Source organism: Falco punctatus (assembly GCF_963210335.1).
Source record: "Falco punctatus genome assembly, chromosome: 13".
Classification (NCBI taxonomy): Eukaryota; Metazoa; Chordata; class Aves; order Falconiformes; family Falconidae; genus Falco; species Falco punctatus.
Window position 1 is genome coordinate 22256650 of NC_137593.1, and position 22531 is coordinate 22279180.

At 35.5% G+C, this 22531-nt stretch overlaps 1 protein-coding gene across 2 annotated transcripts in view; it reads left to right on the forward strand.

Annotated features, from left to right (window-relative positions):
- The window catches only part of SPSB4 (splA/ryanodine receptor domain and SOCS box containing 4), a 344833-nt gene that overhangs the window by 163423 nt on the left and 158879 nt on the right, over positions 1-22531 (forward strand). For both annotated transcript variants that reach the window (XM_080410339.1, XM_080410338.1), the window contains exon 5: positions 14676-14793. The gene's annotated coding sequence lies outside the window, so the exon portion shown is untranslated. The remainder of the gene's footprint in view (positions 1-14675; positions 14794-22531) is intronic.

A 22531-nucleotide genomic window follows, 5' to 3' on the forward strand; every position in this document is an offset into this window, starting at 1 on the left:
GAGAGTCCTTAAAAATGTGTGTGAATTCCATGAACTTTGGTGCAATTTAGCTCACACTCATACTTGGACATGCGCTTCAGTGCTTTTCTGCAATAAGAATAGTGGCTTTAGTCAGGATTTCTGAATGCTTTTGGCTCTCTGATTTACAGATATGGCTTTTTTTTTTACTGGTTATTTTCAGTAAATACTCTAATTCAAATGTAAACCAAATGTTAATAAGGTAAATTTTTTTCCTATGGAAAAAAGTGGTGTTTTTCAATCACATCTGATTTTGAACATTCAAATAACTAATAGCAAACTGTAAAGTACATATACATAATAAACCTTGCTGAATATTTCAAAATTAAAAATGTAAGTATTTTTACAATTTTCTGGAAGAATTTTGGAAATATTTCAGAGCCTGAAAATATCTTAAAACTAGTCTACTAGAAATATTTGGTTAGTTTCCTCTCAAACGTTTTTTTTTTAATCAGGATTTAATTAATTTACAGTGTTCTTGTGTAAAACACATTTCTCTTTTATATCAAAAGCTAATAATTAGAGCTGCTTAGAATTTTCCAGTATTCAATTTCTCTACCACATTTATATAATATTCAGGATTGTGCTTAAGCCTTTTCTGTTTCATTCTTACCAGAACTAGAGAAAGACCTTTATATGGTTATCAGGCATTATTTTTTTGATACTGGCAGCCTGGTTCAGATTCATACTACTGACTCACAGCTGAGTGACACCTTACCCACCTGGCTAAATATCTGCCAAAATATTAATCATATAAATGATTGATGAATTTCTCTATACTTCATTGAATAATTTGGTGTTCAATAAACTCAATAAACTCTACAGCTAGCCTTAAACCTGCTGTAATAACTAGATACTGTCTATCACCTGTCAATGACCCACGCAGCTCCCCTGCCCTTCGGGTCCCATAGTTCTCCATTTTAAAAGTTAAAAATGCTAAGTATGATTACCTTTTCTTCAATCTTTAAAACCTTCTTGGAAGTTAAAAAATCAGATGCTTACATTAGCGTTTCTGACAAGTTCTTACAGTCTTTGTCACAGATTGCACAATTCTGCTGATGGAGATGTGTAGCACCGCTTGACAGTATGGTTTACCACCAGGTGTCAGTAGATGGTGCTGCTTTACGGCAGAGAGTAGCGAGCATGTCTGGATTCAGTCCACTTGCAAAGTGATCCTCAGCTACAAGACCCTACAGGTCTGCTTACCCATTACGTTCCTCAGAGAGCTGTATCCTGCTTCGGTACGTAGCTGTCCTCTGCCTCCTAGCCCTGCGCCTGAAAAAAGTGGAAGTGATCCGCAGTTCTATCTGACTTCTATTATGAGTATGTTTTTGGCAGATGTCAGTGATAACCCTCATTTAGGCATTCCTTTTTCTGTCTGGCACAATATTTCATTCCTATTTGAGTTCTGTAGAAAGTCAGAAAGAAACAGGTTTGGGGGTGCTGATTTTTACCCAAATTCACAACTGCTTCAGTTTGGGCTGATTATAGATTCAAAGTTCGTTGATCTCCAGAAAGATTCTGACAGACCTAATGTACTTCATCATGACAGTAGGCTAAATTTTGTTTTATTTCATTTACCAAAATAAATATATTTGAAATAAATTATACTTTTTAATTTTGATACCTTTACATAACGATTGCAACCAGCTGATAAGCCAGTATTTATGATTTTTCTCTTCCTTGAAGTGTTCCCGTTGTCAAAGATATTTTTTCGTGCTGAGTGTTATTATCAGTTACTCAAGCTCTGAGTCATCAGCTGGACACAACCTTTTATGATGAACTTTCTTCTCCCCTTTGGAGTCCCTTTTCCCTTTATGCTTTTAAATTTTGGGCTTTCAGACTTGGACATTTTAGGATCTTCTTTATAAAATGGTGCACATCATGAGCTGAGGGACAGAAGATGGGATAGAGTCACCAAGGGAGTCACACTCCATGTATGCCTTTAGCTCGTATCTGTATACCTTATTTTAACTCTTCTTTTGTATGTAATTTTTAATGTAGTAGTATGTGTTGTTCAATAATAGGAACATTCAGGCTGAAATGATGCATTTGAATTAATGAGAAGTAGTATCAGGTTTAGTGTTTGAATGAATATCTGTGGTTTTAATTAGAATTAATTTAGTCAAGATTGTGTTCATAGAAATATGCTAAGAAAGTTAACTTAGATGTGTATATATCAAGAATAGGAAAGTGGTTCCCTAACAATAAGATGAGGTCATTCAAAGAGATGCCATTTCTTGTTATGGCATTAAGTTACACAGGTAGGATAGTTACATAATGCTGTGAGGGAACAATTTAAAAGCAATCAGTGGCTTACAGTTGCTAGCACAAGAAACTTTGAATCATTTTGAGATGCAAGCATATTTGTGAAAGCGATGGTCAGCTCCTAAGGTTTCTGTGAGTTGTCCTTTTCATGGGAAGAAAGGATAGATGGCCAAAGTGGCAAAGACATCATTACATCCCTGAACAGGCGGAGGTAGGCATAAGTTTGATAGCACGGCTTACCAATGCTGGTAATAACGACTGTAAGATAATGGTTCCTAGAATGAAAAGTGCTGTTGCAGGCCCACATCCATTTTTATGATTATCTTCTGCCTGCATTGGATCAAGAATAGCAAGTAACGGAAGAGATGGGACCTGAAGTTCAGTTTCTACCTCAGTATCTGTGTATAGCTTTGCAGATCTACAGTCAATGAAATGGTTAACTGTAAGTTATTTCATCTTCTGTAATTTCTTTTCTTTTCTATGTAATAACAAACATCGGTTTAGAGTTTATGCTTATTGTTGTTTAATGAGCAAAAAGATTCAGATTCCAGACCTAATTCCACCAAATGAAGTTTGAGTTTAATCTTTTTTATATATATATATATATGCATATATAATGCCCATTCCAATTTGTGGCCCTGTTTCACCTCTTGCACATTCTTTCTGAAATTGTTTTTGACAAATCTCTGCCATCCTTCTAATAAAATGTGCAATGACTTCCTTTATGTAACTGAAAGCCCTTTAAAACCTGTTCTTAATTGCTGAGGGATTGCCACTGTGCCTTTAAGATAAATTGAGATTTATGGTTTTATTACTTCTGTGATTAAATAATGTAGTTTTCTCTTATGTGGTCTGCCAGAGATATCAGTGAAAATATTTCAATTAATGCAAATGCCACTGCTGTAGTTATTACTTGCTTGAAAAGCTGAAGTATGTTAGCGCTGTTCTGAAACCTTTCATAATAACTTCTGGTTTAAGCTTTCTGGATTTTAAGACTTTTCACTTGACTTACAACAGGCACTTTGTTGGACCTTGAAGTGCCAGATTTGCATGATTTGTCCATGCCTTTTCACCCTTGATTGTGTTTTGTTCTCAGCTTTGCTTCTGTGTTTTCCACTGTGCAGTTCTGACTTGATGTGACCGGTTCAGTACAAGATCTGCATTTAGCTTATGCTTCCAGCTTTAGAACTATCTTTAATGTAAAGCAGGCTATATTGTCCTCTCAATTATAGCAGGGCCAGTCCAGTGTAATTTCACCAGTTTTTATATTGCTTGGAACTGTTTTTCATTAGTTATATATCATATTGACTATCTGGAATAGGTTTATCATTTTGATTGCTATTGCATTTGTATATTGATTTGTTCCCCTAAAGTGGTGTGTTTATCATGAAATGTGCAATATCCCCCATACTGTGGAAGGTCGTAAGTATTTGTAAACTGCTTAGACCAAATGTAGCTAATCTTGGGAGTATATCATAGTTCCTTATCTCAACGCAAAACCAACCTGACTTCCTTTTGCACAACTGAGCTTTGTGAAGGCTATGAAATGTTTGCTGTACACAGGCTCTGTCTGTTTGATCCATGGACAGCTGGCTTGCAAATATGGGGCTGGATCTTTTCAGCAGTAGCCTGCTGAACAGCCATGAAGCGCCTATAAGTTTACGGAACATTTTCCTCATATTGTTTTGCCATAGGAATATTTGCTTGACTTCACAGATGGAAAAGAAGAGGTAAATTCTTCAGACTGTAAAAGCTCCATGAAGAATGGTTCTTCCATGATCCTTCAGCGCTCAAGATAATTAGTAGAGTGTTGCTTAGATTGATGGTGAGATGCTCATTAGCATTAATTGAAAGGCCCAAACCAGAAAATTGATTTCATACCTCAGGAATAAACTAAAATGAAAATTCCAATGCAACTTCATTCTCTAGCTTTCTGAAAAGTCAGATTATCTATTTTTACGAATAAAAATCCAGTAATCTCTTAGACATTCAAGTGTTTTTTCTTAGTTATGGAAAACAAGAGTTTTACAAGTCAATAGAAACACAGTAAAATCCCCATCAGTCAGATATAAGGAATTTAGACGAGTCTCCTGGCCTACTGGTACCTGTGTGAGGCACAGATTTAATGCGAGGAAAGGACTAACAGGTCTGTTGCCCTTCCTTCTTAAGTATGACCTTGTTTGTTCCTCCAGATCATGTAACACTGGAGTAATTGTGTGTTCAATGCAGCCAGAGCAGAGCTGGATTTGACCTCTAGGAACTCTAAGCTACCCATAACAATAGCTGGCACTGACACCTCAATTATAAGAAGAAACTTGATGCAGCATTGTCGTAAATGTTAATGTGAAATGAAATAGGACAGCACAGAATAAAACTTGGAAAAGATACAGCAGTGCCCTGTAAGCTGTTTATAGAATCTTTGCTTTCTCTGTTATTCACAGTATTCAAATGTGACTTACCGAAAACGTCATCAAAAGTATTTCTGTATTTATCTTAGGCTTTGCTTAATAAAGAAGTGATACTATAACATTTAGTATATGTTTGTATTTAAGCACTACCAAATTGGTTCTGATTTTTTTTCTTCACATTCATTAAATTAGCGGGAAATATAAATAGAACAGACTTCTTATATTTTTTCATGTTGGGGCAAAGCTGAAGAAAAAACTTAAATGGAATATTGACTCTTTCATAATTTTTAAGAACTACTCAAATTTACTCTACAGAATTGTTTCAAACATAACTCAAATCATTGTGATAAGCATCCTTTTTATCTAAACATGCTGAGAAAACAAATGTGTAATACTTCTTATTATTCTCATAAACCTGATGCTTTGAATGTGTCTCCAGTCACACTCAGAATACCCTCCTTCTTTTAGTGCTTTTCTCATTCTGTCTGTACAAGAGTCGTATCGTTCATCTCTGTCACCTTCAAGAGGCTTTCAACCCAATGGCAAGTTTCACTCACAGAAGTGGTCTAAACCTTGAAGATAATTAAGTTTTCCAGATACCATAAATGCACTTGGATAGATGGAGGTAATAGACAATCAGTTCTGTAAGAGCAGGGAAAGTGATAGCATGGATATATATCCTTTCAACATCAAAAAACTACAGAAACAATGCTACATGTTCATACCTCACCATGTATTCATACCTTAACTGTTGGCAATACTTCAGTGAGAGCTCACACTGTTAGGAAGAAAGAATCACCACTGGGCATGGATAGTGATAGGATTTTCAAAAAGAGGTCTTGGATATTTCTATCGCTATTTTATCTTAACACTCAGAATCAGGGCCAAAATACTAATAAAATGATTTAATATGGAAGGGACATCTTAAGGTCATTTGGTCCAACCCCTTTCAAAGCAGGGTCAATTTTGAAGTTTAGTAAGTGATAAGAGACACAGAAAAGTGATTCTAAAGTGATCGTTTATCAACAGGGTTTATGTAGATTAGCTAAGGTTATTTGTAAAATGTTTGGTGTGGATGATCATGGTTTATCTATATGACTGAGGATCATGAGACTCATACAGATAAGGGTTTGTGCTGGTCATGAGTTCTGTACAACTATGAAGGTTTGCAGCAGGTAAACAAAGATTCAATATTCACTGTTCCTAATTATTCTAGACCCAAGAAGCACCTGATAAAATTATTAAACAAGTGTAAACCAAACAAAAAAATGATACGGTTTGTTTGGGTTTTTTTGTCCAAGTTTGGAGGATACTGTTGAAGATGACATAAAAATGAGCTTCAACAAGGTTAGACATCTCCTTTCACAGGTACTAAACAAAATACAATCTCCACCTCATAAAATCATAGTATTTTTAAACATTTTTAATTTTGTGAGCTTTGGAAGCAGAAAGGGCTAGTTTAGCTAAGTAAAGTTTACATTGTTCATATACTTTTCTCTCAATCATGAGTTATTTGCCACACCTTAGCCCACTTTATCCATTTAGTCCTTTGTGTATATTTAAGATGGCAGACTTCTTAGTTCTGCTAATTACAGAAATACTTTTCTCTTCATGTTTCTTCTTTAGAGGATGAGCTTGAAGCAGTTGAATCTGTCAAGATGATAAAAATGTCAGCTAAACATTTGAAAAAGAACAAAATTATTCTGAATTATTACATTAGAAAATGAAAGGACCAGATGCCAAATGACAGCAATGAAACAGGTAGTGTGTTACTTCACCATGTCAGAGAATGACAAAATCACTATTTCTGCTACGTAATTTTTAAACTCCTTTTCTGATGACACTATAGTATAAACCTCAAGAAAGGACTGAAGGAAAAAGATTTTGATCCTTTGAAACAAGCCTTATTAAAAAAATAATTAAAAGAAAAAAACCCGTACCCTTTGGCTATCTGTATTTACAGACTTAAACTTCAGCTGGCATTGTACCCGAGTGTGCATAGCTCTTTGCCAAATCAACTTAGTTTCTTGCAACAAGCTTATCTTGCTTTGGTCTCCACTAGCTCCTCAAATTCACATGAGTGCAATCACAGCTGTTTATAGCATAATGGTCTCTGTTACCAACCAGATGCTTTTTCTTTGAAATGCAATTTACAGCTTGTATATCAGAAGGATGTGTATCACAGAAGTGCTGGGAAAACCTTGTCTTTAACTATTGGATGAATGAAGATCACAAAAGGTTGCACCATCATCACGTACCCAGAATTTGGCTCCACAGGCTCCAATTGTCAAATATAATATATATTTTTTCCTTGATTTATGTGTTTTTAATGGCTTTATCTTATGGTTTCACACTGTCTAATCCTATCACATTCCAAACACAATGTAATGCAATTCACTTTTTCAGCTTTTTTCCCCCCTGTCTCTGACTAAATTAATGAAGAAAAGGTATCAAAAATGCTCTACAGAATAGCTTACCCACCTTCACTTCTCCTTAGTTTTTTAAAATTTTTTGCCAGATTACTTTTGGCTTTCTTTACAACTGAACAGCTTGCTCCCTTGAGCCATTTCCTCAGGGAGTTTTTGGTCTTTTCGCCTTACCATTTATCATTATTACTTTCTTCATTTGCACAGTTTTTTGCAATTTCTTTTTCTTTTTCATTTATTCTGTATCTCTTTGGCTTAGGGTGTTTTTTTTTTTTATTTTGAATTTATTCTTAGTTAGAGTTACACTTTGTAGCTTCAATTATCTTTGCCAGACATAGTGATATTTTATGATAATCACTCTTTCTTTTTCTTCTTGAAGACTATTCACATTAATCCCCATAGTTCCAATCTCAAGCACCTAGTGCTTTAATCACTTATTCCTTATATCTTTATTTTATATTTTACTGTCTGTATCATTCTGTTTGGATTGGTTTGTCTGTATATCTTTGTTTTGTTGTCTGTTACCTCTTTCTGTGGCTGTAAAGTCTACAGCCCTTTTGCATGCTCAGTCATCTCTTAAAAATTCACAAAGTAAAACTACTGACCTGTAGCTTTTTAAAAAAATATATCCCAGATGGTAACCAATTATAAACTCTGAAGTTGGCAGCTGTTAGCAGGACCAAAATGCCTTCTGCTGTTGTCTGCAGTTTGACACCTCTAAGTGCAGACTGATTTGTCAAACAGGTCAGCCAGTCATGTATGCAGGCAGATACTTAATGGAAATACTGCTTAAAGATATTTTTGTCTCTGAAACAAAAAAAATTTCTGGAGACTGAGGGAAAAACTTTGAAATGTTGAAGAAAGAGCGTTATTGATGCTATCACAAGTTATGAAATTAATATCAGCAAGTACCTTGCCTCCAAATACATAAGAAGTTGTCAAGCACTTACTGACACTGGATGGATTTTGTAGCCTTTTCTCAAACTGGTCTTGCAGTAGCTGTACCATTACTGGTAGCTGTACTAAGTAGGTTTTAAACATTTGATTCAGGAGCTGCAGAGCTCATCATATAGGAATTGCAGTTTGCTTTGTCTCTCATTTGTACCTTTTTTGGGTTTGGCGGGGAGCAAATGAGTAATTCAGAAGTTTAAGTAAGTAATTCTGTTTGGGTTAAGCCACTTGATAATTGGTTCTAAAAAAATCCAGATTTTATGTTCATTTGTGCCAGAATAACTTGGATTCCCTTGATTTTTCTGATATAATTACAAGAATTTGTTCCCTCTTTTTTGTCTGGGTTCCTCATTTCCTCTTAGTTTCTCCTCAAGTTATGAAAATAGTCATCTATTTAGTTTTTACTTCTAGAAAAACCAGATATTATTACTATCAATGCAGTTTTATGTTTTTCTTCCTGTACTTATCAGAATTTCAGTGTTGCATTAGATGCAGGAATCCAGCACATCTGGAAATAGCTCTGTGCATTTTATCTGTGAATGATTGAAAGTCTTGTGTTCAATTTGATTAGAAAAGATTAGTAAATGGGGAAAAATGGGAGCTGAATTTGTTAGTGACAGAAGCAGAAGAGTTTGATGGAAGATGACGAGTGGTTTATTTTAATTTTCTTTAAATGAAGGCAAGGTGACAAATCACTGTTATTTGTACCAGAATAGATGGTTCCTTTTTTCTGTTCATCAGTGATGAGTTTTTAGAACTGTGTGTGATCGATGGTATCAGAAACCCTAAGAAGTGTTACATTGTGGTGAAAATTGTAGTGCTTGACATGCAGTTGACATATTCTGTAGGAGTTATTAAACTGTAAAATAAATGCTTTATGCAGTACCATGATTATTACACCAATGCTCCTTCATATGAAAGCCTATTGTCAAATTTATATGTCCATACTCAGCAAAACGAATAGGCTGACTTTCAGGGGCATCCACAGCCTTTCCACTTGTTTCATCAAGGTAACTAACAGTATTTAACTTTAAGCATGTAAAAGCTTCAGTGTGAATGCTGTTGACTGATTGCCTTCCAAGTCAGTAGGAACTATTAATGTGCTTCAATTTCTTGCTTAACAAGGACTATATGCTTAGATTCTCAAAAATGGATTTAAGTATGTATGTTTGGGTATCTAGACATGACACGTGACCTATGTTTGTTTATCATGGATGTATTTCAGTGGATTATGATCACTAGAGATAATATGTTTCAGATCAAGTGTTGTATACTTTGAAAAAGCTTGTTTCCTTCTTTCATTATATGTTGTGGAACACAATTGAAAATGGGATCATTTTTTCATGCAAAGTCTTCTGTTCACATTGCTGGATATATTTACAAGTGCTCAGTGGCACAAAGGCTCTAAAATTGGACAGATGTTTTATTGAAAGTAGATTGTTGATCAGGATTCAAATTTAATGTATTATTTTGTGATGATACTTCCAAATTCCAAATTTTCTGATTTAAGAGTTCAGTTACCTAAACCAGTAATTAATCTATTTCCATTTTAGTGGTTTCAGTTTCTTTTGTATCAAGCTTTCTGCTTTGTCTAGTTATTAAGAAGTAAACGTGGTTTTCATACACCACCTTACACTACCTAACTAACCAACTGCTCTATATAATTTTTGTTTGTTGTGAGGACTCTTGTGAAAAAGAAATCCATAAATGTCTTATACAAAGGAACTAAGAAAATTATTCCTTAAATTTCCTGCCTTCTGACTGTTATACCTTGAACAGTGAGGATTGTGGTTGCTTATCCAGCCATAACACCTATAAAGAAAAATTTCTAAAGCTTTAAGACTGCAATACAGATACCTCAGGTAGGGATAACTTTCTCTTTAAGATTGTTTTTTAAAACCTAGGTGTCTCCTTTGGTCAGAAGATTGTTGTTAAAGCCACTTTGAAAAAGTAATCTGTTGCTTATGACTGCTTATTTTCTCCTAGAAATAATGGATTACTGACTACTTTTAGATTACTTTTGATTTCATGTACTCCCTGAAATACAACTGACAGAACTAGTGCCTCTAGTCTTGATTTAATGCAGCCTCCAACATTTAGAGAGAGATTGGTGGTCCTTCTTGAACTGTATTGCTCAGCCCTGGCACAATTCCCAATCTGCAAGCTGCACTCTTACTGTGTAGATAAGATTTTTCAAGATAAGTTAAAGGAATTAAATGCCCTCTTCCTCCTTCCATTGAATTATACTGGGTGTTAGGTGCCTTATGCTTCTTTGAAAATAAATTTAATACTAATTTCTGTAACATCATTTTTCATCTCTAGGTAAATGTGCCTGTGAAGTTCACATCAGAACCTAGGGTTTAATTTTTACCCCAGCTAATATTTAGTTCTCAAAATTCCAGTCTAATATGGTCTTCTCAGGCCTTAGATTTTAAAAACCTGTGTTTCCTCTCTCAGCTTTTTCTTACAGAGCTGGAGCAGCCTAGCTGAGTACTGATCTACCTCAAGCATCCCTATTCTCTTGTACTTGCTAAGCAAAACTTTTGGATCTTGTTTAGATTTAGTGTCTTGATGAAGAGTAGCATGTGAATGATCCCAGGCAGACACTATGATGAACAAGTGAAATCATGACTCTCTAAAGAAAAGTGCTTCTTCCTTCATGAGTCTGTTCCTTTTGTAATGCACATTTGTTAGAAGAATGCAGTGGGTTGATTAGCACTGATGACATGCAGTTGTGGCCTTGCCTGGAAGGCAGTGGGTTGATTGACATGGATGATGTGCAGGTGTAGCTCATTCTGCTAAGTAGTTAAATAGCCCTGAGGATGGTGGGAGAGGAGGAGCAGTGTAGTCTGGCCTCTGGAGGAAAGAAAAACAACATGGGTAGGAGCATCTGACTGATGGTGAAAGTCTTGTTGCAGCCTGATAGCTTGTTTGTGCTGCAACAATTGGTGCCCCGTGTGAGGCTGAGCTGGACTCGGACTACAACACGTTTGTTTCCGTGGGTTAGACATTTAGTGTCTAACTTAGGAACTGATATGACAATTACTTAAGGTTTGGGTTTTTTTCAAAGTCCATACTCAGCTTATTTCATAACCAAAGTCTGGTGTCTGGATCATAAATATGATCCTTACAATAATTGAAAGCCATATCTTTTAAAGTCCATACTTAAAAGAAGATTCTGTGTATTAAACTTTTTCAGATTGACTTTTGATTTCCTGTTTCAAGTTTTTTTCTTTCAGTTGAGCATTACTTCAGTAGTTTTCTCATTAATATCTAAATGCCTTTGGAGACTTTGCTAGTGTGTACACAGAAGTTAAGTACCTTTGCAAAAGGTGCTTAAGCATATAGAAGTCTCTCTTTGAATGTGAGTGCAACTGTGGAACCTTCATATTGCTGACCTCTTTCACTTTGCTCTTGACACAGCTCCTATTTGAGTTACGATGTTTAGCCCTGCAGATAATCTGGCCAAGTAATGAATACTTCAAGATGACGAAAAAGGTTTAGACCTTGAAAAAGAGGAGCTTCAGGAACATTTCCTAGAATGCCTTTATGTGTTTGATAGTATCGGTGTAAAATGCACGTTACTTGAGGCATTCTTATCCTTAGTTTGATAGGGTCAGAAAACTATAACAACAAAACCAAGGGTGAAAAGAATAGAGATAGTTTCTAAACAGTTTGCCTTTCTGGAGGTAAAAACAGAAAGAAATTAATTATGATTAGAACAGAAGAAAATATTAAGCACCATATCCCAATTTTCATATACTTATTTGCAATCGGACATACTGTATGACACCCTTGTAGCGTAGTAACTTACAGAAGCTAGCAAAAGGGATTCTCTGCTTGTGGCAATTTTGCAGAACCCTATCAGCTTTAATGCATCTTGGCCTGTTTACGTTGTTACTTTTGGCCATTGTTAAGTATGTGCAATAAGATGAATGCATTATGTCCATCCATGGTAGCGTGACACAAACTTTAGCTTCAGGTTTTGGCATGAGCACATAACACAATTACAGGTGACTAGCTTTCAGCAATTAAAGACGTAACACTGCCCCCAGCAAGTACCATGATATACTGTGGGGTTTTTTTCTTCTTATAAATATACTGCTAATGAGCAGCCTTACCCTTCAGCTGCCTTCTTCAGAAGCCAGAAACAGAGAGATAATACTTTGATATCCTTCCCCCCCGCTTACCAAAAAGGTAGGGCTTTAATACAAACTGAATGAATATTCATCATCTTTGTTTTGCAGCTTTCACCTGTCTCTAGGTGTTAAAAGCCCTGTATCTGTTCCAACAGTGTTAGAAACTTTTCTAGCTATGTACTTCTAAAATTTAAGTTTTTAATTTGCTTAATTGCTTCTAGATTTTGTTTGGTTTGTTGAGAGAAATGAAACAAATTATTTTGTTTAACACTCCAAATATTTGGCTTCAAACTGCTGCAAGTCTGTGTTGCAAAATTTATTGATGTTCTCCTTAAGTTGAGCTGTCTGTGGAAAGCTCGTCCTGCACCTGGGACAATGCTGCTTAGTGAGGACACCTGTGGTGCCAGACGGGGTGGGGGAAGTTCCACATCCAGGAGAAGATCAGTGTAAAGGAGCTCTTGCAGGCAACTGCTTAGAAACAAAGAAGGTAGGGAACAATTCAACAAAATATAACAAAATATCTGGTTTGGGGAATATTATTATAGAGGTGTTTTGTTTAGATTGAAAGGGTTTAGAATGTAAATTTATACAGAAAAATGGTGACCATGATGAGTGCAAGAAAACTGATAGCAGCTTTGGTCATCTAGAAAAAACTGAGAGGATACTGGTTTTCTACGTAGTAAGGTAGTGCTGATATTTGTACAGTTATACATCAATTTCTTTAAATGTTGGAGTTAATTTTCAGGTTTCACTGTTGCCATAATATGTGAGAAATAACAGCAGTTTTTCACTCTGTTACTTGGAAAAATGTGAGAAATAAAAGCAAGGTACCTGAATAGGAATTGTCCACTTCTACTTTGCTTTCCAGAATCTTCTGTTACTGATTCAATTTTATATTTTATAAATCACCTAACTTGTTTATGAATCAGGGGCATCAGTTAGGAAACTGTTGAATAATATATATTTTTGTGCATGACCAGTAAATTCACTATCTTGCCAATAAATTGCTGCTGTGATGTAAATTCAGTTGTGTATTACAAAAATAAAAAAAACTTGTCTCTGTATTAGGTGCTTAAAATTTATCATTTATAAATCAGAGCATGATACATTGTGGCACGTAAAAAGAGGATACCATTGCATATAAGTCATTCTCTGTGTTCATTCACTACTATGCTGAACTGTAGAAATAAAAGGCAGTTGTTAATTCAGTAGAAAAGATATGCTGAAGATAAAATAAAAAATGCTGGTTGCTTGTATGGACAAGTTAGTGGTATGTATTTTAATGCTCAACCAGCTGGGTGCAGCAGGCATAACCAACTGTAATTAATTTGCAATTTTTTTTCTTCCTCACGTGCCCAAATTTTTCCTTTAAGCATGTTATATCTGCATTAAATTTTGGGATATGTTGCCTTTTTCTGATAATGTTTATTGCTTGCAGCATGTTATTAACACCATCATACTTCTTTTTCTTCTTGTTCCTTGAGTTGTTCTGTCATACTTTCCACTAAAAAGCACTTGATCAGCCTCTACCAGTTCATATATTATTTTTTTTTTAATTTTCATTAAAATAATCAGTGTTCTCAGTGCCCATGGCCCTGGCAGTAGCACATGGCTCCCTGAATTAAGAGCACATGGGACATGCTCAGCTCCATTACCCTTTGTAGCTCCCAAGGGAACAGCTTCAAAAGACACTGTATGAAGTGTAACTGTCATCAAGAAATTTGAAAACTTATTGGTTAGTGCCATAGTAATATGTCAAGCTACTAATAAATAAAAAGTACATTTAGAGAAAGGAACAAAGTATGAAATGTTGCACCAGCCAGGACATAAATAGCCTTTCCTGGTTTGTTTATAGTAGGTGCTTGAACTCTATCTATCTTCAGATGTGCAGTTTCAGGTGTGGGCGAGGTAGCTAAGACTCACTGGAGTTACTGATTTCTAAAATACTCCCACCTGTTCACTGAGCTATGGTAATGATGTGCTCGTAACCCATACTAATTATGAAAGAATAACTGTGAGTTTAAACAGCTTCAACAAGCTTTACATTAATCCTACACAAATTTCATGATGATTTAAATGAATGCATTTCATTTGACAATTACATGCATTAAAAACAATTTACTGAAAATGATAGAAAATTAAGCATTTCCTGACAGCTGTTACTAATGGCTTCTGCTTCACCTAGTTTACATTAAAATTCCAAATTTCTGAGAATTAAGGTACTTGTCTGTACTTGGTGTTGAGGGACACTTGAGTTATAGCAACATCTGTGGTTACACATCATATAGATTGGTCATCCTCCAGAAGTGGATACCTACTGAATGCAGAGGCAGCCAAGATTAATGTCTTTTGAGGACATCTTGACTTTTAGAAAGCTAGAGTCCCATTCCCGAGGGACAGGCACTGCTGATGTGTCTGAAAGTGTCACTTGTGAGTAATATTTTCCTCTTGAATACCTTTTCCAGCTTATTCACCTGATGGAACCCAAACGGATGGAATAGCCTCTTAAAAGATCAAGGCCCTCGAGGACAGCCCCAAGTTCTGCATAAGCCTGAAAGAAGAAAACCACGTTCTTGGATGAAGGTAAGGAAAGAGGATAAAATAAATTATTTATAGAAGTTATGACTGGTTAAATTGTAGAATAATTCTGAAACTGTTGATCCAAATATAAGGCTTTAGAGAAATGGATTTTAAGTGATATTATTTTTATGTTCAAAGTGTGTGTGTGATGCTACATACCATGCTCTGTTCTGTTATTCCCAGCATGTTTTCAGGGATAGGATGAACTGCAAAGAATGTATTTCCAAGTCACATTCTGAAAAAGAAAAAAGAAATGGTGTATTGCATGTTAGAAGATCTAGTTCACGTAAATATTAATTAGAAGTGCAATTGGTCTCTAAGGCTTCTAATTGTGTGTTGAAGGTGGGAAGTTATAGCTCTCTGCTTGTTAATATTAGGAAAAGTATGTGCTGTTAACTCCCAGAGGGGTCTTCCCAAGGATTTTTGACTGACACAAACGTTTGTTGATGGGACAGTAGGCTTTAGGGTATCAATACAGAGTCCACTTCAAATATGCTTTTAAGCACTAATAGTAATTTAAATCATACAGGATATCCACTGCGTCAGGGATACAAAAGAAGTCACAATGTAATGCATTTGTCCCTCCTGTATTAACTAAATGAAAATGTATGAGAACTCTTACAAGATAAGTGAATTCTAAAGATACTGTTTGAAGTAGCTGTGTGTTGTGAACTACCTATTAATGTGCAGTTTAGACTTTTTGAGTGGCTGTTATAAGTGGGCGAGTCAGTATTTACAGGCCTCTAAAAGTAAGGAACGTCCCATGGAGAGAAAAAGTAACTCCTGTTTTTCTAAAATAATGGTAAAATTGGGTAGCAACAAGCAGACAACATGTCAGTATGTTGTGTCATGTTAAAGTGTGATCCATTCCTTCTAGAATAAAGCTTGCAAGGAACTGCAGTGAACTTTTGTGTAAGTTAAACTTTGCTTGTTATGACAAACTATTACATGCTCTGCTGGTGTAGAAAATGGTATTTTTCTTTGAGCTGTGTTACTTTTAAAATTATTTGAATAATGGTACACTTATACATCCAAATCGATTTGTTAGAATAACCCCATGCTTTTGAAACAAAGTTGACTTGTATAAACATATTTAGTCATGATTGAATTTTATTCTCCCATTTAATGAACACTGTTCAGTCATAATGTTCAATCACTACATTAATTAACATGTCTGTAACTCTAATTGTGTATGTGTCAATCAGAATCAAAGGAAAAAAAGACAAAGAATCTGCCTGGCAAACAAAATAGGCCGATTGTATGAAGTGAAAGTAAATTGGAAAATGAAACGAAGTGTGTTTATCTGCAGTAAACAGGAGTTCTGTTTCTATTTTTCCTATCTGTTTCAATTTGTTTTTTTTTAAGAAGTCATGTTTATATGGTTTGTTAAATATTACAGGAACTCTTTTATGCTTATATTGACTGTCTGTCAATCTGTATGTGATACTATGTGGATTGTTCAACATCATCTAGCTACTGATGTCTGGTATAGTAGAGACAGTACTCTGTATTAAAAGGTGAAGTAATTCTAATTTTCAAGGGATGATATTTCTTCTCAAATATTATTATATAATTTAATTGTATTAACTTATGTATGCTGTGAGCCAGGGAAAAAGTATCCCAGAAAGCTTTCCTCATAAATTATTTAATTAGGGCTTTCATCAGACTCTTCTGAATGTCCTTTTAATCTTCTTGTGTCCTAATTTAATTTGCTATTTCATGTAATTAAAAAAAAAATATTATTCCCCCCTCTTTTTCCCGCCCTTACTGGAAGGGTATATTGACAATGTGAAGCCTACATTAATAACATATCTCAGGCACAACTCCACAATTAATCAGGAAAGAAAATCTCATATGGATTCGAGTCCTTCATGAATATAGTACTGTGATTTCAGAAAGTAACGCTCAGATCACCACATTCTGTTCACTTCATTCAGGCTGAAAATTCGTCCTCCATAAATAATTGTACAGGCAAACAAGACAGTTTGGTATGAAGGATTTACAAAACAAGAAGATGAATACAAATACCTGGCCTCAAAATTAATTTGTATTTTAAACTAGTTTAATGCCTCTGAAAATTGCCTCGTTGCATTATCATGTGGCCAGTACTAAAGTAAATGAAATATTTCAATATACAAGCACAAAACGTCCCCTGGAGTTTGGAACCTATACGTTCAGTCTTTTTATTGTCACTGGGACATTACAGATTTGGGAATAAACAGGGCAAAAGTATGGGCAAGGAAGAAAGCAATTCCACAGAGCATCATGGTTTTTCTGTTGTTGGGTTGGTCTCCCCGTCCCCCCCTCCCCCCCAATAAAATATTATCTTTTAATTCTGGCATTTTGCAGAATAGCCTAAGTTATTTAACTTTATCAGTCTTTACTGCAAGCAAATAGTAAAGGTGTTTTTTAAAATTACTGTTTTATTGTGCACAACATGAACTGTATGTAACCATACAGGAGAGTTGTGGAGTTATAATAACACTAAATGTGGCTGAAGTAGTTGAATGACTGATGTTCTCAGCTGTGGAGTACTATGTCTCTTTAATAACGCTGTGATGTTTGCAAAGCTGCAACAGAACCATTACAATGTAATTTAGAGTATTTCATGAAATGCTCCATATACCCTTTATAATGTCATTGTCAATAACCTGTACGATTTATATACCGCATATGGTTTAATCTCACATCTTAGTGAGACGTTGTACTAAAAATGCTCTAAAATAAGATTACAGATTAAGAAGGCTGAAGTAAAGAACCAAAGCGTATGCAGATCGCTTGCTGTTCGGATTTCTTTGAGAGAGGTTTCATGTGCTTTACGTTCTCCAGGGGTGTGAAACTTTCTACATACCTATAAAGTCACAATAGTTTGAACTTAACTGCAGAGTGTGGTGAGGATTTGCTTATTAAATCTGGTCTTATTTGGGGCTGATATTCTTCCATCCACAAGCAGGACCACTGTGCTACCACGTCAGCTCTTTTGCAGTGTGACAGCTCTTGAGCCCTCCCACATCTCATGTGTGGCTTGCATCGGCACCCCTGTAGTCTCACTGTGTACACAAACTCCCTGGGCAGTTCTGTTCTGCACAGGCTTTACCCAGGTGATATGTTTTAAGAATAACTGAGTTTCAGTGGCAACCATAGCTCCCCTTAGTCATGCTAAACCAAACACATGATTCTGTTAGTATGGATTAACTACTACAGTGACTACTTCTATTATGTTATTATAATGTTATCATCCTTTATACATAAGACAGTCAGAACAAGTCTGCAAGGAAAAGTGATGAGCAGTAGTAGTAAGGAGTAGTCTAATGACTATTTTGCTTTGCTTTGGTATTTGGAAAATATGACCCAGGGCTCACAATAATTCATGTTTTAAGCAATTGGATCCTGATGAATGAAAAGAAAAAAAGAAAAAAATGAATGTTTCTGAATGTTAGAAACTTAATTTAGAAGGTTATTTGGTTTACGGACATATCAAGTGTAAAGTGGCTGTTGAAGGCAGCCAAACTTAAGCAAATTGGATGGGGACTTCCTGTAGGAAGTGCCTGTAAAAAGTATATAGCTGATGAGCTAAGGTCAGGATTAGCTGGGAATGATGATGGTGTTCCTTGTTCTGTACAGATGCCAGTTTTTCTTTATATAACACAGAGCTCTCTGTGTGTGTGTGTGTGTGTGTGTAAACAAAATGATGTAATTCCACTAGTTCCTATAGCAACCTAGTGCCCAACTGTTCTTTTTCCATGTAGTTACTTGGCAAAATACACTACCGTGTTTCAAAATGCACCTTTCCTTGTCATCCTAGTGAGTGAATAAGTTTCCTAAAGAAAAAGAGAACTGAGAAGTACACAAAGAATTGTACTTGCAAGATAAAATTAGACTTTGGATATGTATAGGGAAAAGAGAAGACTGAAGTTAGAAGTCTGAAAATGCATGCAATTTAGTTTTAGGCTGAAGATACTTCAGTCAAGTCAAGCGTTAAAGTTTTGAGTGCTGTGAGGCAAACTGGTCTTTTATTATTGATCTATTTGTGAATTTGAGTTGTGGTATTGAAAATGAACAGGAATATTGAACTCAAGTGTCTTACTCTCAAATTTGATATATTTGGATCTGTGTTGTACCAAAACGATACTTCTGCAGCAAAGGAATTTCACTTGAGCACAAGTACTATGAAACAGGGGAAACAGACTGAACTGGGGCTTTTGCTTATTGGTTAGTCAAAAAGTAATGTGAGGAAAAAAATATCTTATTGCCTTCTACCAACTCCTGGCTTTTCCAGGAGGCAAAAGTAAAAATCATACCTATTCCTTCAAACGAATGAAACCCAAAATATTTCATGACCACAGAACAACATGCATATACAACCTAGTGAGAGATTTTTTTCCCTGCTGGTTTTAGAATAGCAGATATTATTAATGGAGCAATTTTGTATTCATGAAAACATCTTCACCATTTCTGTAGTTCTCAATTTTTATTCAATTTCGGCAGCTCTGCCACTCAAATAAGTAACACCAAGTTTGGAACAGAAACTAAGCAAAAAATATTTGCTTCTCTCTGTTCCTAGATTTACTTAAAACCTTGTAACTGCAGGAATGAGGGTACTAGAGGGTACTGGCAAGTAGAGAATTACTTGCTCTGCTTGCATTTGTATTCTGTGGTATGTTTTGTAATGTTCAGGCATTTAATATATTCCATTATTGTTGATGTGTCATTTTTCTCTGTTAAGAGTACGTGGCTAATGCCATCAGGTGTGGCTTTGAGAATTAAATTCTAAATACGCATAGTAACTAGGTGGGGATTTTAAATTTTTTTTTCTTTTTTTTTCTTTTTTGGTACAATGGGCAATGTAAACTTTGAGGGTGTACCAACAAGATAAATAGTTAACAGTGGATCACAGAGGTCACAATTAAAGGGAGCAAAACTAGGCAATAAGCTTACAGGATTTCAATCAAACTGTACAAATTTAAGATTGAATAAGAACTTAGAAACTGATAAACAATTATCTATCGATTAGTACAGGAAATTAAATTCCTATTGACATAAGAGGAATTGTATTTGTGCTTATCAAGGTAACTGTTCTATTAAATAGCTTCCAGTTCAACCTAGGACTGAAGTTCAATTGGTGTCAAACTTTCATTTGTTGACATGAATACATCAGATTCTCAGCTTGAGTATTTTTGGAGCATATTAACATTCAGTACAATTCTCAGTTTAAAACAGTATGATGCTAACCTGTATAGCACATACACATGATGTATTTATGACAGTTTTCATTTGTCATTTTAATGACAAATTTCATGTGCCTCTCTTCAAAGAGGATGAATCAAAGTAAAACAAATCAGGTCCAAAATTTGAATGTTGAGAAGTTCTGGCCCAGTTCTATCTTTCTTCTTCATTTTGTGCAGTGTTAGTTACATACTTTGGAACAGAAATGGCCTGGCTAATGAAAGCAAAACGACTACACCAGCAAGGTATTCCACTGAGGGTAATATTTCCTATTTTTCTGTACTGTGCTATATAGACCTACTTTCTGTGCCTGGGTTCGTATACAGTGCTTGAACTGTATTTAAGAAATGATTTCTGAGATAATGTTTGTTCTGTGTCTATTACTCTTATCAGAACAAATATAGATGTCTGATTTGATTTTATGAAGTGTAATACTATTTATTCTTCATAATGGCAAAATAGATACTTGCAATAAATAAGAGATGACATTCATTCTCTCCATGCTTTAATGAGAGTAAAAGAAGTTTACAAGGTGCTGGCAAATCCATAAGGACATAAAAAATTGTGCTATTGAACATAAAAGAATCCCGATTCTCTATCACCCATTCTGAAGCCTTGCAACCAAAACCTGAAAAGGTCTAGGCAAGCTAACAAAACTTAATTGACCCATTCTGCATGTCTGATGCTATATCAGCTCACCATAAGACAAGAATAACTTTTCATGATATTTTACACCTTCCAAATGTCAATAAGAAGAAGCTGCATTTTCTTGTCAAGTACATAAAGTCTGGATCATAGCACTTTTTATATAAATGTTCTTCATGGTAGTTGCTTATGAAGTTACACGCTTATCCAGCCAGGCCTGCCAACAACCAATGAAGTACCAGAATTTGATATGGTGATCTTCAGTCCACAACATTATATGAAAGACTAAATCTGTCTGAAAGCTTTACATTATTTTCATTAATGTTTTATCACCAAATAACAATTATTTTAATATACTTTTGAAAAGAAATGGTATTTACATATCACAGTTCTGTAGATAGTATGTTAATCTTCTTTTATCATGCAACAACTTCATTGTCAGACTTGCAAAAATAGCAGTGGCATAGTTATATTCCTTGCTTGAAAGGCAGGATATTGTCAGTTGTGACAAATGATTCAAGGCTGGAAACTGTTTTATTCCTTTGCAATTTTAAAAATAATGCAGTTACTGTTCATACAAAGTTCCTGATATTCCAGAATATGAATTAAGTCTGTCATTATGTATTTAAGGGATTTCTTCTTTCCCCTCTGTTTTCCAAAACCTGGATGCTTCCTCTGTACTACCACTATCAGTTCTTGCCCCCTGGCAATAAGATCAAAATGAAAGTGGAATAAAAGGGAATAGAATAAGATAAAGAATGCAAAAGAAAGATTAACTGGGAGAGGAGTAGATGAAATGATTAAAGAAGGGGAAAATAAAAGAGATGACAGATTTAAAGCTGATACGTAACAAGGTTATGAATATTTTCATAGGACTTTTATGAAGGCAACCAAATGAGTTTATTTAAATTTACTTGAAATTCTATGTGTGTGTATTGATTCAACATGATGAGAGTAGTGAAATGCTCATTATATATCAATAAAGATCACATTCAGCGAGTTCTGTGCAGGAAAATCATAAACTAGTTTCTCAAGGAAGAATGTACTAATCTACTACTGAAAAGCATCAGGCTTCAAGGAGCTTTCTCTAACCACCTGATTGTCTTGGTTTACAAGTATTTGAGATGAATGGGTTTCTATGGAGGATGAGACACCATGGAAAAGGTATTAAAAATAGTTTGCTGATCTCAGTTGCTACAGTGACTGTATCACTGATGACCACTGCAGCTTCCCCAGACGGTAGAAAAACAGGAGAGTTTAGACACAACGTGGATCCAGGGATGTGAATCATGTGCCTATGGAGATGCAGATGTAGCTTGTTTACAGCGCAGGGCCCAGACTGAATGTCAGAGATTCACATCACCTTCTTTGAGAGACAGGTGTTTCTCAAAAGCTGAGACTAGGAAAGAGCTGTCTAAAAGAGCTGAAAAGGTACCAGAAACAAAAGCAGTGCCATAACTAATCCTGTTTGTACCCCTATGTATTCAGAGCTCTCCTGTTTTATGAGTCTGCTTTCTTTGGGAGTGATGTGGTTAATGGATTTTGTTCTGTGTCATGCTAGTGAGCTTACACAATCATATTAGTCTGAAAGAAGGGGTGAAGGCATATTTCCACAGGAGGGAATGGTCTGTCCTCTAACAGGTGACTCATTCAGTACACCACAGAAAAACAGGGACCTTTTCTGAGAGCCTCTCTGGAGATGCAGAGTCTGAATGCAAAATCTGCACCTTAAGAACCCTGTTTAAGCCATTTGCAAACTCATTTCCTGAATGCTTTTTAAAGGATCAGTCTCGGTCTAACCCTGTGCAAAGACATGAATTAGTAGTTCCCATCTTTTGACGAATATGGTTCAAGGAGTTTGTGGGAGATG